Below are 18,526 nucleotides of genomic sequence, written 5' to 3'. Positions count from 1 at the left end.
CGAGTGCATGAGCAGGACTACTTAGTCTCGGAGGCGACCGGCTGCCGTGCTTCGGTTATCTGGGCGGGGCCTCTCCGCTCTTCTGATGCTGTACCCGATTACAGTGATCACCAGACTTGAGAAAACAATGTATTCACTGCATTTATCTTTACTGCATAAACACATGGTGCACACACGTAGCTTAGGGGAAACTAATGTGATGAAAAGACTTCAAAAACATTCAAAATGCGCTAAAAAGCACGTGCGTACGATTCCCCGATTAACAATTTACCATCATTCTAGAACTTAACAATGTTCACTTAAAAAGTACAGCACACCGTTTGGCTGCCACACGGTGCTTATTGACCCCCGTGTACGTTTCCTACAAAAGCATATATAAGAACACCAGTAACAGACTAAATAAAAAGGTAACCATTACGCGTCATACATGTCGAAACAGACTCCCAACAGACAAAGTTTTGTTTGCCATGATTATTGCCCGCCCCCACATACCCCTCCAGTCACACTGTTCGCTTTTTGGCATATTGATGCTCTTACGTGTTCACCGACAGGGCGAAGCAAGACCAAATCATGCAAAGCTGTGTGCAAAGTTGGAAAGCACGCACCAGCTGAGATGGACTGAAGACCGTAATGGACATTCACAAATAAAGTCTGGGACCATGAACAGGGAGATGGGGCTGTTCAAGAGTTAGCGATGGAGGATATACTAATACTCCGGACGCCCTCCGACGGGGACGCCCGAAGCGAACAGATTTGGAAGAATGCGACTTGATCACTCCCACGTAAATATTGGCGATGCTTCAGCTGGACCGCTTAATAGGAAAAAAACATGGTTGATCCCTCTGTCATAGGAATCGGAATAACACGAAAGAACGCGGTGTTACAGCCAGATGAGGCAGGCCCGCGTCGCAGAGCTATTTTTGGTTTGATTAGCGTGATGCTATGAGCGAGGCCGACGCTTTTACGACTGTTGGGTTAAGGTCGCCACCTCGCGGTGCGTCAAGACATTGACCAAATTGCACTTCTATTGAAAACGCGCCGAATGGGACGAACGTGTAACGCGTTGCAGGTACTAATCGCGGAGGCCACAGTAATGATGAATTACTTTATTTTGCCGCTCCCAGAGGGCAACACCATCCCGCCGACCGGGTGAGTGGGACATATAAAAGGCGCGTTTGTAAAGCGTCTAGTGTATGACCGTTGCGCAGTGGATAGCGTGCCCGGCTTCTGTTGTTGCGGACCGAGCGGTCGTGGGTTCGATGCCCGTTTACGGAACTTTTTTTCTTTGACATCTGATCGTGTACATTTTTTGTACTTGGTGGACCACGGCAGAAAACACTTTCGTGTTAAAAAACCCCGCTGATTGCGTTCGCACAATAACCCGAAGACCTAACCGAAGGAGCCACCGAGTTGAGTTGTGAATGCGCGAAATTAAAGAGCGCGCCGCCCAAGATAAGCAACAGCCACACGTGCAAACAAGTACACACAGAAGGGAGCCTCCCTGCCGCACAGACTGACAGGTGAATCTGTACCAAGATGGCCAGCTTTCCATGCAGCTTAATGCAAAAGAGCATCAATATGCCACTACATTGCAGAATGTGAATGGATGCCTCTCATGGCTAACAAAAACATGCAGATGGGTCGATCAATCGCACTGCAGTCGTTATATGGTGGTGAAATACGAGCATGATGGTGAAACGTTGCACTAAACGTTACACTTGCGTAATTTAATCAACGTCATGGGCCCAATATATTTAAAATAGTCGATAAAAACACCAGATTCACTGTATGTCCGCTGAACAGCGCACCATTCTGAGGTGCGATAGATTCTGTAAGCCTTGCGAGTATCCTTCGAACAGCTCTGTACAATAATAGGTTATAGATCATCGACGTGAAAGTGTTGCACAGCTTATCACGGGTAGCTGGTGGCCCAGGGTGTATATCCAGATATCGCTGGCATGTCTCGCGGGGGCAAAATGAGATGCAGTCCGTCGCCCACTCTTCATACGCTAGTGGTCGCTGCGGAGTGATCACGAGCAGCAATGCCGAAGAGAGTCCTCACACGGAGTAAAGACAGAAGCTCGGGCCACAGCGATGGGCTTTCCTGCACGATGCATTCCCCAGAAGGCAAGGAAGAAGCAGGAACCGGGAGGTGGATCGTTGTGGACGAAGGGGACGCCATGGCCGCAGGACAGGGGTATCTGGAGGATTCCTGCTCACCCAAGAGGCACAGGCCGGACGCGGAAGGCAATGCGGGTTTGGACATAGCATCCACCGGATGAGATCGAAGGTGGAAAAGCTGTAAAGACAGCAAGATATCATGTTTAGATGTCATGCAGATACACAAGGTACACGCAGCAACGCAAGTTGCTGTGTGCACAGACACGATGCACCTGTTTTACAGATATACACTAGTTTGCCTATAGACACAGATATCTAGTTTCAACATTAAGTTTGGAACACCACCACGTGACACAGTGAGATCAATTATAGATGTCATCACACAATGCAAGGGAAGTTTGCAGTTATTTTGAGTAGATGACAGCCTGAAAATTAAGGGCAGATGCCATTGCAGCATTAGTATTAGATTCATTATTAATGAAAGCGTTGTCATATTGCACTTGGTTGTACTACAGATCGCCAAAACTTTTGTGAAGAGGCTGAGGCAATCTCACTCTATAATGAAAGTGTTTTGCCAACTTCAACATGGCTCGAAAGCCCTCCTTCGCATTATTAAAAAAAGAGCAGGATCACAAGTATTGTTTTCAGTGCTGCACTCAACTCATGACAAATGTAATGTCTCATTATCTGTAGCTTTGCTGAGGCTTTTTTGCTCAGTTTAACGGAAACAGAACAACTGCTTGAGATGTCACTCCGAATCCGGCTGCTAAAGGTAGTGTTGACGAGCGCAAGTTCTCGCGTCGAAATGACACCAACATGGCACGAACTGAAGACTGGAAACGTTTCTGCATTGCTTAGCCCTAAATTGTTGTATTCAATTCTGTGCACACTTTACCCTTGTTACTCAATGTAGATATACTTGCACGAGTTATTGCAGATCACGCAGCAAAGGTCCACCAGGATAACGTGGTGGGTGCTAGGAGGGAGAAGAAACACCGCCTGCTGAGGGACTGCAGTGGTGACGTCGTCTTCCGGGGAGCAAGAAGTGGATGACGTAGAATGACCTGCGGGATCATCCCTTGCGTGTGCCAGGTGCGAAGGTTGGCAAGCTAGAAGAAAAAGTGAGCCACCTTAAAGTTGATAGATCGATGTGAAGTGCTGCTGGATTGAAAAGACCGAAATTTGTAGTACTGTAATGACGTATTCGCAACTGCTCGAGGTAACAGTGTCATGTCGCTACGAATATGGCCACTACAGGCGTTGACTGATGCAAGCGCTCAGATCAAAACCACACCAATACGGCACAAACTGAGGACTGCAAAGAAAAGTGTGCATTGCTTAGCATTGTGTGCATTGCTTAGCAGTGTGCTTGTAACATTTGAATTCTTGAGCACTATTCTAATAATAATATCTGGGGTTTAACGTCCCAAATCTTGAGCACTATTCTTGTAAAAGTAGCATATAAAAGAGAGTACGTAGGAATACATTATGCAATGTCTTTGAGCGCGCACGCAACACATGAAGACTTAAGGGAAGAAGACAAGTGCTGACTCAGAGAAAGAAAGAGCAGAGGAAGGCAGGGAGGTTAACCAACTCAGTTTAATAGTGTGTGCTCTTTGACTAAAACATAACTTGTTTGTCACAGAAATAAACTGACGCGAGAAATAACCGAAGCCTTTTGCATTAAGTGATGTGCAGATAACTAGTACTAGCTGACAAAGAACCCACTTTCTTAGGCGCTACTTGATCGGTTTTGTACTTTATTTTGCACGTTGTATATCTTATTTTTCTATGCACTGTTCTTTTTAGTCACTGTTTTGCGAATGTTCGAAAATCTTGGACATGCGTTGAGTTAGCCTGGATATGTGCGTGTACTTTTCACCAATACACCAAGTTGGGAGTCTGTGCTTGCTTGTCTTCTTCCCTTACATCTCTATTCTTGTTACTCAATGTAGATGTGCTTACGCAAGTGACTGCAGGTCGCCGAGCAAAGATCCTTTACGAGAATGCAGTGGGCACCAGCAGGGAGAAGAAACTGTCGGCTGAGGGACGGTGAAACCGTGGACGTCATCTTTGGTGGAGCAAGAACTGGATGAAATACACGAAGGATCTGTGGGATCGTCCATTGCGTGCACCAGATGCAGGGCTGCAAGAAAAAGCCAGCCATCTTTAAACGTGGCACGATGCGATCCACCCGTTTTACCGATATACACAACGTACTCATTGTGGCTAGAGTGCACATAACTAGGGATGTGCGAGTAGTAAATTATGGGTACGAAGCAAATAATTTCGAACCGAATAGTACATATATGTTATAAAGAAAAATGAGCACATTTGTCATGACCGAACCAACCTGCACAATATTTTTATTGGAAGAAGACGTGCGAATGTGAATTCTTTTTGGGTCAAAGTGAAGTGGAAGCAAATCTCAATAGTAGCAGGATTTGAATTTCAGTAGGATGCAAGTGATAACTGGTGAAATACGTTACGTTTTAAAATTTACTATACTTAGATCATATAAGCCCGTATAACACGCTCTTACACTTAAAAAATGATTAATCGATGTGGCGGCAAGACGTTAATTTAACCTTGAAATGAGGCTTTGCAGTAGTGCGGATTTTTCCTGGACAGGCATTTTCGCGGCATAGAACTAATGACCGCAGTGAAACACCCTTTACAGGGATGTTACATGCAGTCTAACAGACGCCTATTCGTTCATTTCGAATACTTCGAAATTTCGAATTTAAATTCGTGTCGAAGCTTGCGAATTCAAATACTGCAATATTCGTTTGAATATTCGAAGTTCTCAAATATTCGCTCATTCCTATAACCCTTTCCGACACAGCGTCCCGATTTGGAGACTACTTTTCTGTGCGCTATTTCTGTGCCCTATTGGCAATAATGGGCACCTAGTTCTAATAGGCACCTAATTCCTAATGGGCACCTAATTCCTAATGGGCACCTAATTTTACAACCACGCAGTTGTCTGCATTTTGCTCCCAGCTAAATACATCCACTGTGGTCTTCGTCCTAGTGCTGATCGGCGCAATGTCGTAGCTGCCAAGGCCCTGGGTGCGAGTGCCATGAAAAGCCAGCATGTTTCAGAACAGCTGTGTGTGAACCAAGTCTATGATTGTACGATTTTTTAAAACCAGTGTTCCATTGTCTAAAAGGGAACATGACATGGTCAGACGATTTGTGGTTTTCAGCAAAAGATAGAAGTAGAGGGTCTATTGTGCCTGTACGTATATGATAATTGGATTGCAAAATAATGTTTCAGTGCAAAATAAGCCCTGAAGTCGCCAGCTATAAACCTGCACGACCACCGGCATTTGCCATTTGGCCATGGCACGTGCAACGTCATGTGCTGCATGGAGTGAAGTCTTCATCTTCTAGCAAAATTTCAGCAGCTGCGAACTTTAGTTTCAATGCGAAGCTGAAGAAAGCCGAAATAGCTTGACAGCATGGCAGCTGGCTACGGAACAAACCCGTTTGCCAGAATGTCGATGCTCGCAAAGCAAGCAGTTTGTTACGTCACAGTTCACAAGTGTGCCACTGTTGCCCGACCTGCAGTACCGCTCTCGTGTTTGTTAGAATATTCAGTTACCAAGAAGGAGCTCGACCAAATGCAGTTCAATTTCGCAAGCTTGTTTGTGGACGTACGAGGATGAACCCACATGGCACTGATTATGATCGAAATTTCGGTGTCATGGCCCCATTAACGAAAGGTTTGCGGTGTAAACTGAGAACTCGGAACGAGAGAGAAGACTGGATAGGATGCTGGCGTCCCGTCTTCTCTTTCCTTCTCAGTTTGCGCCACAAATCTTAAGCTGTGCACCAGTTCGCCTAACAGTACACTCTGCTAAAGCATATTCCCATTGTCATTCACCGTATAGCTCGAAGTACAAGAGGTTCTCACCTGAGGCTAGATGTCAACCAGGAAGACCCGTTCAACGCCAGCAGGGAAATGCTATGGGGGTAGGTTCTCCTGTCCTGGTGCAAACGAAGACAGTGGTAGGTTGCGCAGGTTGAGGACCTGTAATGTCATACAAGGAAGTTTGTAGTCCTGAATATGCGCAATTTACTATCACGAGTATTACGACAGAACACACGAGCGTGCGGCGAATAGCATCAAACCCCAATTTGACTGACACTTCGGTCAAAAATAATGTGGAAAGTGTGACGCTCTTTCGTGAACTCACTCCCACCACACGTCCACGTTTACGATGCGTGAAATGTGACAAGAGCTTGATATTGCAGCACCTATTGTAGCAGTCATGCGCAGCAAAGTACCGGTTCTTTAAGTCCGTTTTGCTGTATTCCGATTTTTTGTGTTACACGCACACAAGTTAATGGAAAAGCAGTATTCTGCATGGAGCTATAGACTGCACACTACAATTCCTGTGGTTTAACGTCCCAAAACCATGATATGTATAGACTGCACACTGCCGTGCTTCTGCTTGTCATACCCGGCTTCTACTCTCGAGTGGCCCGAGATACGCAGTCAGCTGCAGTATTTTTTTATCAGCAATAAAGAGGCAGGCGTGCAGACATTTAGTAAAACCGCAGCACCCTTTCCAGTAACAGTGGCAACCGCACATCTCCCTGCCATGCGCTCTCGTGTTTTTGCTTGTACTGCTCACGATTGTACTTGCACTCTTACAGGATTACAGCATATATTCGAGAGGTTGCAAAGCAGCCACTGAAGGCCAGAAGTCTTGCCTGAACAAGATTTGAACTCCTGTCTCCTGATGGCGCTCGAAATTATTAGACAGCACTCGAACACTGGCTCTGGGGCTTGTATGGACCCTCGCAGGAACATGGCAGCCACCTTGCGTTCAGCATACTAATATGGCCACCGGGAACTAAAACGACAGTTGGGGGAGAGCTCTTGAAATAAGGAAGGTGGAAGAAACATGGTCGATGCACAGCACGTACCAATCCCAACTGCGAGGCCCACGGGTGATCCATGCACGTTCTGCTCCAAGGTCAGGATCATTGAAGACCAGGCTTGAGGACAAACCGGAGGCCAAGCGTGACCGTAGAAATCGAACACACAAACCGTAGAAGGACAGCGACTGCAATATACTAACAGGAACTGTTAACAAGCGTAGACCTGAGAGTTATAGAATACGAAAAACTCGCCTGTACATCCATCGTGGCCACTACTCACTTGGCTGCTGATACAAGCCTATGGCATTGAGTTAAGGCGAGAACAATTAGGCAGTTGAGAAAACTAAAGCCGTCTTGCACCCGCGGAAACCACGTTTCGTACCAGAATTAACCAGCACGAAACGGTGGCCGGGAGTGCAACGGAATCCGAAGTGGGCCCTCCTCACGATGAAAACCCAAGGGGACTTCCAAAAGCTACAACCTGCCTAGTGTTAGCTAAAACCTGCCTAGTGTCCGCTAAACGTCCCCCCTTGCCACACGACTCGTGTGGTGCCAGTGGCCGCAGCAGGACTTAGTGGGTGGACGTTTGCGAAGACAGGCACCGGCGGAGTACTACCCACCGAATGACAAGCACCGGCAACGTAATACCCACCTAGGTTGGCCTTTACTGTCCGGCGCCAGCCTCCCCAGGACGTCTTGTACGCGACCTGCCTAGGGTAAAGCTGTAGTGTTTGTGAGTGTGGTGTTGCTTGTCCTTCGCTGCGGCCACGACCTGCCATTAAAGACGCATACGACTTCAGGTTTACAAAGCCCGAAGCAATATGCGCCGCCACACCAGCTGGTCCCCTTTCGGTTTCATCGCGGAGAAGAGCTGTCGCGGCAACAATTGTGCCGAAGTCTACCTACATGATTCCCTGCACGATTAACCTCAAGATTCAATGGCGCAAGAAAACTGGCAAGTGTCGGTGGTCGTTGAAAGCATGCCACCTTCGCCAGCCCTGTTACTCTTACACCACACCCTTACCAATTCGATGCCGCTGACGAAGCTGGTAACAATGACTGTTCTGTCACTTGCCAGGGAAGCAGCTCGATCCTTGTCCATGGCCTCTTGTTAGCAGCACGTGGCCCTGGCGACACCAACAGTTTGCAGAGCTGCAACGACACACGCATCATTGGTTACGTTAATCAAATTCTGCAGTCCTACATGCCATAACGATACGATTACAAGACACCGTATATGGCAGAGAACTGTTGATTACTTTCAACCACCCAGAGCCCTGCTAACATTTACGAAAATCTAGGTACAGTATTCACGGACTCAAAAAATGTTATGGTTAAGCAATGCTAGTACTTTCAATTCCACGGCGTAGAGTTCACGTCATATATAGCGGCATAATTTTGACTGAACACCTGCACGGAAGCCAACCTTCGCTTTAGAGCCAGATTTGCTCTAGTCGCCACATTTGCTTAGCTTTAGCAGACAGATTGCTCATAGAAGTAGCGATACTAGTAGTAACAAGATGTAGGTCCTGAGAAGCTAGGCAGAGGGGGGGGGGGCGCAATTAGGTGCGTTCCTACCCAGCCACTGGTTAGTCCCATGTCAAAACAGGGAGAGTCGTTATACTGAAAAAAATGTGCTTCAATCTGCGAGTAGTGTACACTACTGTTGCTGCGTTTTACCTACATCAAAATGCAGCATTCGTAGCTGGGGATTGAGCTCGTGTCCTCAAGCTTAGAAGCACGACGCCTCAGCTGCTAAGCCACCATGGTTGGCGCCAGTCGTGAAATACATTACGTACATGCATTGCCCGAAGTATACGACTTGTACTTACGAGAGGTACCGCACAGCGGACAGCACGCTCCAGCCGGGGAAGAACGCCCAATCAACTTTTGCCAGAAGCGAAAGTTGACAAGCTGAAACGACACGGGAATAGCTCGTTACTCCCGACAGTTCGCGAGGCAAGAGGATTGCTTTGACTTACGCGAACCGGTGTAGGGCGGCGTCGGGCAAGACGTCATGCGCAATAGTGCAGGACACCTGCACTATTACGCATGACCGTTGCGCAGGACGCGGTGTTCTTCACTCGCCTCATTCGCTCAAGCGGATGAGATGAAGAACACCGAATCATGCGACCTGAAACAGATGGGACACTCGTTAGAAGACTGAAGCGCACACAGAAGGCACGATAGAAATGATGCCATGGCGTTAGAAAGACAGAACGTGAAAGACGACAGGAACATGTGCATGTCTTGCAGTCTTTCAGGCCTCGTCTTTCCAGCACTAAGGAGTCAGTCAAGCAAACCACCAACTAGCCCAAAAACCCGTACTCAAAGAATGATAGGCACTCACCATGAGCACTGCTCCAGAGATCTTGGACCAGGTGAGAGACTGACCAATATCGCAGCCATGTGTGTCTGGGCGAGAAAATAAATGAGGGCCAAGGTTAACATCGCATTGACACAAACTGGAAGGACAGGGACTGCAATAAAACCGACTGACTGTCAATAATAATAATAATAATGACAGTCAGTCGGTTTATTATATATCTCCCATCAATACAAGGGTTGATGGAAGGCGCGAGACTAAAAAGCGAGGACCGCTTGATGAAGGTCTCGCTCCTTGTACAGGTTGGCAGCAGCGGGAAATATGACATTTGCAATCGCAGTGCAAGAAGGAAAAAGGACGACGTAACTAGATTTAATTGGGTAATTCTTGGAATTTACGTCCCAAAACGATATCAGTATGAGGCCAGTGGAGGGCACCGGAAATTTCGACCACCTGAGGTTCTTTAACGTTCACCTAAAGATTTAACTGGATTACTAGATATGAGGATCTATTGATGATTAGACTTAGCACAAACAAATTAATGCTGCCAAGAAGAAACTGGACAGACGAGGACGAGTGCAGGGGGTCGACAAGATAGCGAAAGAAAAAAAGAAACCAACCTGGGTCGTTGACGTGCCGATTGAAGTCAACGCTGGTTCTGAAATGTTAAAGGCTGACGCGATAACTCCGGGTGCCGTATTGCATCCGCGAACACCACATTCCACACCAGAGACTGGCACAAAATGGTGGCCGGGAGTGCAACGACATTCCGGATAGGTCTTACTCCCACGACGGAAACCCCCTAACAGCTACCTGCCTGCCTAGTGTTCGCTAATCCTGAAGCTATTACGCGCACTTCCATCGTGGGAGAAGACCGTGACCCTCGCCAGCCTCGTTAGCAGGCTCACCTGCCATTTTGTTTGATGCCGATGTTGAAGCTCGCAGTAACGACGACCCTTGTGGCGGTCCCCGATGCGTTGCCGGCGCTGAAACTCCTTGACGATGTCCTCGGCTGCAGTTGCTAGACCCGGTGGCACGAAGCGTTTGTAGAGCTGCAACATTAGAGGCACCGATCACCGATGTGAAACGATTTCGAGCGTTTTAGGGACGAAAACCATGATATGTTTACAGGACACTGTAGTGGGAGCCTAACTTGCTGCCCTCGAATTTTTTTTTTTTTTGGGGGGGGGGAGGGTAAGAAAGTATTTAGCTACTGAGTGCGTCGACACACGCAGTAGCTAAACACTGACCGGCAGGCCCGTAGCCAGGATTTTTTTCGGGGGGGGGGGGGGGCACTTGTTGAAAGCCTTGACTATTTGAGAAAAACGCCTATTTTTATTATTTCCGGTAAAACACCATGTATCAAAAATTGCGCCCCCCCCCCCCCCCCCGAAGTCACTAACTTTTCCTTTTATGTCTCCTCTTGCTTTCCTATATATTTCCGAGCTGTAAATAAACGCTCGCCGTTTTTGCCCCTGCCACATCGACTGGTTTTCACATCGCCGCTGCCGGCCTATGGCCGGTAGAACGTTACAGTGGCGACGAGAATTCTACAGCAGCAAGAAGGCCAGCATATGCCCACACGCGACGGCCTGTAGAACGAACCCACCAGCCATGGCACACAAGGGAATTCGAAGGCGCAAAAGATAAGCGGCAGGCGTACTTAGCAAAGATGGAGGCTGAATTTAAAGCTAATGATGTGAAGGACGATGCTAAGAAAAGGGCCCTGCTGGTAGCCGCGCTTGGAACAAAGACAGTTGAAATCTTTAACATAGAAGTAGCACCGCGGAAACCTAATGCTCTGGCCTACGCAGAAGTTGTGCAGACGTTAAACAGCTACTACGACGCAGTGCCGAATGAAATTTCGGAAAGTTTCAAATTCTTCCATCGCTGCCAGCAAGAAGGCGTCTGTACATGCATTTATTGCGGGTTTCCACAGATGGCCCAGAACTGCAATTTATCGACGATGCTGAAGAGAATGATAAGGGACGGTATTGTGTGCGGCGTCAGCCCCAAGGATTTGCAGAAGCAACTGCTAGCAAAGAAAGACCTTAATCTTCAAGAAGCCGAGGCCCTTGCCCTTGACGCAGAAAGCACCGAACGCGATTCGCAAGGTATTGCTTCGGACAAAGAGCAAGCGAGTTTGATTAAGTTGAGTGCTCAATACGAGTCCCGCGCGAAGTCGCCGGACGTACAACAATGCAACTGTTGTGGGAACCATGATCACAGAACAACTGCTTGTCGCCTAATCAAGCGCAAATGTTTCAAATGAACACGGCGAGGACATTTAGCCAGAATGTGCGCGCTGAACGACAAAAGCAGTGACAGCACAGGCGAAGAAGTAGAAGACAGTGATAATAACAGCGCCTGGCTAATCTGGTCCTTGACCATTAAGCGCTCGCTCATTCCCCCAACAAGAAAAACATTCGCATGGAATGGCATTGAAGTAACGATTGACATCGATACGGGCTCTCCTGTTTGCGTCATTCTAAAGAGCATCTACGCACCGTCATCAATGGCCGCAGCTACAGAAGTTAGAACTACAGCTTTCATGCTATCTGGGAAGACTCCCGCTTCTCAGCACGCTAACAATGCCTGTTTCCTACGAAGGTACAACAGGACAGTGCAGTTTGACTGTTTTAGACTGCGATGGCCCCAGACTTTGCGGTCGGGATCTGCTGAAAAAAATTAACAGATGAACGTATCCAGGTTCTCAACGTGTATCCGCGGCCTTCAAGCTCAAGCCAAGCCCGGGAGGTCGTTCCGAAGCTGCTCCAGCAAAACGCTGACCTTTTCACTAAGGGCACTGGTCTCATCAAAGGTCCGCCAACCCGACTGCACATCAAGACCGGATCAAGCCCCAAGTTCTTCAAGGCAAGAAAAATTCCTTTTGCACATCGCGATAGAGCGTGAAAAGAGCTAGACAGATTAGACTCCGCTGGCATTAATCTCTCCAGTCTCATTCCGAAGGGGCGCACCCATTGTTCCAGTTTTGAGGAAGGACGGAACGGTGTGCATATGCGGTGACTTCAAGGTGACTAAACCCAGTGTGCAAGGTTGAGCAGTACATGTTGCCTGTCGTAGACGACATTTTTGCAAATTTGAGGGAAGAAATTCGGTATATTTTAGACCTTCGCGATGCATACAATCAGGTCGAGCTAGATCAAGACTCGCGGAAATTAGCAGTGATAAATACACCGAAGGGGCTGTTCTGTTACAATAGATTACCTTGTGGCATCTAGTCAGCTCCTGGTAAATTCCAACGGAAGATTGAATCTGTACTACAAGGACTGAAAGGGACTCAGGCATATCTGGATGTGCTGATAGCCGAGAGCAATCACAATGAAAATGCTAATCTGCAAGCAGTGTTGCAGCGATTCCACGAGAACGGCACCAAGCTTCGTGCGGACAAGTGCAGGTTTTGTGAATCTTCAGTGACGTATCAGACATCGTATTGATGCCAAGGGACTACATCCGCTCGAAAAGAATGTCGACGCAATCAGACTGGCCCCGTTGCCACGAACTGTTGCGATCCTTTTTAGGAATGATCACTTTTTACGACAAGTTTCTGCAAAGTCTTTCCACTGTGCTTGCACTTTTGTATATGCTTCTTGAAAGAGGCGCAAAATGGGTTTGGCGCACGAAGGAAAACTCGGCATTTCAGAAGGCGAAGAGCGCTTTGTGTCCGGCCCCAGGGCTAATGTACTTTGATCCTCAGCTGGAGTTTCTGTTGGAATGCGACTCTTCCCTTACGGTGTCGGTGCTACCCTTTTTCACCGTATAAACGGTGAAGACAGGCCAAATGGGTTCCGGTCACGAACGCTCCCCTCAGCTGAAAGGAAGTACTCCCAAATCGAGCGAGAAGTTTTAGCCCTAGTGTTTGGCGTGACCCGGTTCCGCGATTACCTTTTGAGACGGAAGTTCACGGTGGTAATGGATCACCATCCTTTGTTCGGGCTACTGAGACCCGACCGTCAAACTTCTGTCATGGCTGCCGCCCGCCTTCAGCGATGGGCGCTTTTGCTCGCGCGTACAAATGCAAGATTTGTAAACCGGGTAAACAGATTATTGCAGGAGTCGGAAGCAGAAACAAAAGACCTCACGGAAATGGTGCTTCTCATTGACCAGCTTGACGAGCCAGCGGTTTCTCAAAGAACTTCAAGTAGTCACAGAAACGGACGGCATTTTACGAGAAGTATGCTGGTACGTGACTGAAGGATGGCCCTCCGTCGTCGGTGACAGCAGAGAAATGGCAGAATACCGGAAAAGGCGGCAGGAGTTTTCTTTCGAGAAGGGCATGTTATTCTGGGGCCATCGTGTAGTGGTACCAAGAGCGGCGCGTGAGAAACTTGAAATTGTTGCACGGCTCATCAGGGAGCGTCCACAATGAAGACAGGGGCAAGTGCTATAGCTTTTGGTGGCCCGGACTGGATCGAGACATTCAGAGGGCTGCTTCAGACTGCAGAAACGCTGTGCAAGCTTTGCCTATGGCCCCAGAACGGAACCGCATCAGTTGGCAAATTTCGCGGGAGAGGTGGTCGCGGTTGCACGCGGATTGCGCAGGATCTATTGCAAACACAATGCTGTTGGTAATCACACAGCAATTGGATAGAAGCCAGTCCTGTATCTCGAGCAACCGCTAATGCAACGGTGGATTCTATGCGAAACTTGTTCAGCCGGTTTAGGTTACCGTGCACCATAGTTACCGACAACGGCATATGCGTTTTACCGGAGCAGAATTTCCTCAATTTGTGCAGAAAAATTGGAATAAGCACATTCGTACCCCGCCTTACCACCCTTAAAGCAATGGGCTCGCAGAACGCGCCGTGCGAACTCTTAAGGATGGTTTGAAGGGAATGGCCGCAATAGAACTGTTAACGGCTCTGTCAAGAATTCGCCACAGGCTTCGGGGGTTTGGCCGTCCGAACTACTTTTGGGCTACCGTTTGCGTACTAGAATTGATATTTGCTTTCCTACCAGGAACCACGAACTGCCGAAGAATCCAGGTGCCGACTCCGTCAGTTGGTACTTCGCTCCTGGAGATGCAGTCTATGTGCGCAACTACGGTGTAGGAGACAAGTGGACACCAAGCAAAGTGAAATCGACGAGTGGGGAAGGTCTCGTCACTGTAGCTACGGAAGACGGCGTCGTTCGACGACGTGTCGACCAGGTACGAAAACGTTCATCCGACACAGATGCCAAGCAGAGAAACGTCGACTCCAGAATAACCGCCTCCCGAGAGAACCCCGAACGAACAAGGGGCCCCGAAATGCGAAGCTGATGACCTTTTCGAAAGCCCTGTTCCCGAGCTACGTCGGTCCATAAGAACCAAAAACGCTACAAGGGGGTAGGAATGCTGCAGATAAAGTCGGGCCAAATGACGCCCCTCGGTGCATGCGTCATTGTAACTCTCTCTCTTTTGCCAATCTTGCTTTCCCTATATATTGCCGAGCTGGAAATAAACGCTCGCTGTTTTTTCTCTGCCACACCGACTAGTTTTCATGTCACCCAGGCTGCCGGCCGATGGCCGGTAGAACGTAACAATGCGAAAGCTGACAGATACACTGCCGAATTTGTTTATCGCCACACCGTATATTGCCTCACGGTCTACAATGGTTGCAGAATAAAAACTGCTGCTCACGCATTGATAAGCGTGGTGTAGTCAGTTGCGAATGGGGAGAAGGGTTAAAACTTGTAAGCAGGAGTACATTGCGAGGTGCAATTGCCCAACTCTATTTTTGCGAATCTCATTTTGTTGACAGGAACCTGACAAAATTTAAAGCTATGCTAAGTGCCAGGTGAGATCTTTTTCCTGTATGTTTCTTGTATTTCCAGCACTAAGGCGTCAGTTAAAGGGACACTAAAGAGAAACAATGAATTTGTTTAGATTGATAAAGTGTGCTCGGAGCACTCTGGTGTAGTTTATTTCACCACCATAGGTTTATTATTAGAGGAGAAAACCAAGTTCAAAGTTTCATTTTTAAATTTCGCGCCGAACGTTGTAATTCATAACGTAAAATATTTCAAAAAGAATTTAACGTATTTTGGCGCCACTGGCTCGACGAAATTTCCACAAACTCGTTATGTCAAGTCTCTGGCCCCCTCAGAGGACAATGTACTTCGATTTAACCGATCACGAACTACGTAGGCCAAAGCAGGCGCCTTCAAAAATATGTGACGTCACGGCAAATGGTGCGGAAACTCCAAGGTGGCGTCGCCACCTGTATTTTCTTTTTGCGCATTTACTCGCTTATTAAGCGTCTTCTCGCAGCAAGCGTGGTGTTTTTGGTACCGTGGAAGACTACTTTACTAATGCGAGAAAAAACGTTTTGCTCTTTAGTGTTCCTATAAGCAAATAACTAACTAGCCTGAAAATCTGTACTCCTTTAAAGGAGTGGTGACAGAAAATTTGTGAACCTCTGTTTTTTGCTCTTAATCAATGGCTACTGACTCGATAATAGCGGCAACGAAACTCATTTGCCCCATACATGCTCGTATGTTACGACCGGAGGCAGTTTCGATTTCGAAGAGCACTCGGTAGCCCCGTGACGTAGATGGTCTACTTGGTAAACAAGACCGCAAGAACCAGTGACGTCACTGGCCAGCTTCTGCTATGTTGTCAGTGCTGCTGTTTCGTTTGCTGTGTTGAGCAGGTGTTGAGCGTTGCGAGTGCTTGTTTCCTCGATTGTCAAACTACGTTGCTTATCTAGTGCGGCGATGGACGAAAGAGCTGGCAGGAGTGTAAAAATCAGTAAGAAAAGCTCGATTCACTTTGCGAATCTCGCCGGTAGCCGCGATTTTGTTCTTGTCGTTGTCCAACTGAGGCGACGTTTTCCGCCAGGCTTGGAGTAGCCGTAGCATTAGACGTGCTGAAACATTTTCGGTCCGATCATTCGTAAAGTAGCAGGATGAGAAGTGACGAAGGAAGCATTGAAATCACAACATTGGCGCTCTGTAACTAGTGTTTATGCGTAACATGCAAATGACGTGATGTACGCTTTACTGACTCGTATTTACATCGGGGAACGCCGCGTTCTCAAGGCATACCAATCCCACGTACGCACGTCGGAGGGTCGAAGCAGTTATCTGTCCACTACGCAATATGATCCCGGCAGCAGAGAGCTTTAGTTCGTCTGTAGACTTCCTATCGTTTGCGGGTACCTGGTTACCGGAGCTGTTGACGGCTGCAGCAGCAGCAGCAACTGCAACTGATGAGCCCGTAGCGACATCTTGTGGCGTTTTGTCCAACTACAATAATTTTTTCTTTCGATTTTTTTCCGTCGCGTTGTAGTTCTTGTCGGGAAAAAAAGCAATGAGAATACTGTGAGTTGCTAATTATCTCACTGCAAATGCTTTACATAGAATCAGTAAGCGGGTAAGTCGCTGCGATGTTATATTGTAGGTCTCTGGTTAGGCTACGCATCATCAGGTGTCGCTACCAGCTTCGTCGGTCTCGTACACGCCTCCGGTAACCCGGCCAGAACTCGTGACGTACGTGGTATCCACTCGGTGACCTCATCGTCTTTTGCTTATATTTCCGATCCGGCACTTTCACGAACTTCAAAACTCAATTAAAATACCTTTTAGGCTGTATTTGTGGCTGATATTCTACAGATGGCACCTATATGCACCCATTAGTGTGATTCAACAGTCAAATTGTGTCCGAATTTTTGTGTCACCACTCCTTTAAGAATGAGAGGCGCTCACCATGGACACTGCTCCAGAGATCTTTGATCAGGTCACAGGCTGACCAAGGTAGCAACCGTGTGCGTCTAGGCGGGAAAATAAATTAGGGCAAAAGTTAACATCGCAATGACACAGACTGTAATAAAGCCGACAGTAATCGATTGACAGTAGCTACTATTATTATCATTATCATAATTTTTATCATTATTATGTTATCTATTTCCCACCAATACAGAGTTGATCGAAGGCGCAAGAATAAAAGCAACGAGTCCTTGATGAATGTCTCGCACCTTTTACAAATTGGCAGCAGCAGGGAATGCGTCATTTGCAATCGTAGTGCAAGAAAAAAAGAAAGACTAGTGGAGGGCACCGGAAATTCCGAGCACCTGGGGTTCTTTAAGGTTCACCTAAAGATTTAACTAGATTACTCGATTTTAGTATCTAGTGATGACTACATTTAGCACAAGTAAATTATTGCTGACAAGAAGAAACGCGACCGACGAGGACAAATGCAGGAATCTACAAAATAGCAAAAGAAAAAAAAGAAACCCACCTGGTCGATGATGACGTGCCGATTGAAGTCGACGCTGGTTCTGAAATGTTAAAGGCTGACACGATAAATCCGGGTGCCACATTGCAACCGCCAGAAGCACATTCCATGCCAGGAAACAAACTGGCACATAATGGTGGCCAGGAGCGCAACGACGTTCCAGATGGGTCTTACCCCCACGACGGAAACCACCTAACAGCTACCTGCCTGCCTAGTGTTCGCTAAACCTGAAGCTATTACACGCACTTCCGTCGTGGGAGAAGACCGTGACCCTCGCCAGCCTCGTTAGCAGGCTCACCTGCCATTTTGTTTGATGCCGATGTTGAAGCTCGCAGTAACGACGACCCTTGTGGCGGTCCCCGATGTGTTGCCGGCGCTGAAACTCCTTGACGATGGCCTCGGCTGCATTTGCTAGACCCGGCGGCACGAAGAGCTTGTAGACCTGCAACAACATTAGAGACAGTGGTTACTGATGATGTGATCATCATCATCATCATCAGCCTGTCTACGCCCACTGCAGGGCAAAGGCCTCTCCCATGTTCCGCCAATCAACGCGGTCCTGTGCTTTCTGTTGCCAAGTTATACCTACAAACTTCTTAATCTCATCTACCCACCTAATTTTCTGTCTTCCCTTCACGCGTTTGCCCTCTCTTGGAATCCAGTCAGTTACCCTTAACGACCACCGGTTATCCTGCCGACGTGCTACGTGCCCGGCCCATATCCATTTCTTCTTGATTTCAACTGCGATGTCCTTAACCTCCGTTTGTTCCCTGACCCACTCTGCTCTCTTCCTGTCTCTTAAGGTTACACCTATCATTTTCCTTTCCATCGCTCGCTGCGTCGTCCTCAATTTAAGTTGAACCCTCTTTGTAAGTCTCCAGGTTTCTGCTCCGTAGGTAAGTACCGCTAAGATGCAGCTGTTATATACCTTCCTCTTGAGAGATAGTGGT

The 18,526-nt window shown here is 47.7% G+C and overlaps 1 long non-coding RNA gene across 2 annotated transcripts; it reads right to left on the bottom strand.

Annotated features, from left to right (window-relative positions):
• Nucleotides 1–6,853: 6,853 nt before the first annotated feature.
• LOC119401761 (uncharacterized) lies at nucleotides 6,854–18,003 on the bottom strand. 2 transcript variants are annotated; one of them, XR_007417073.1, is made up of 7 exons: nucleotides 17,780–18,003; nucleotides 9,365–10,157; nucleotides 8,997–9,148; nucleotides 8,847–8,928; nucleotides 8,039–8,166; nucleotides 7,060–7,209; nucleotides 6,854–6,986 (listed from the first exon to the last, which is right to left on the bottom strand). It is a non-coding gene; the product is annotated as an uncharacterized LOC119401761 (long non-coding RNA). The 2 variants fall into 2 exon arrangements; XR_007417072.1 differs by having other exon boundaries at nucleotides 7,060–8,166.
• Nucleotides 18,004–18,526: the final 523 nt, after the last annotated feature.

Source organism: Rhipicephalus sanguineus, chromosome 8 (assembly GCF_013339695.2).
Source record: "Rhipicephalus sanguineus isolate Rsan-2018 chromosome 8, BIME_Rsan_1.4, whole genome shotgun sequence".
Classification (NCBI taxonomy): domain Eukaryota; kingdom Metazoa; phylum Arthropoda; class Arachnida; order Ixodida; family Ixodidae; genus Rhipicephalus; species Rhipicephalus sanguineus.
This window is presented reverse-complemented; position numbering and strand designations above follow the sequence as displayed.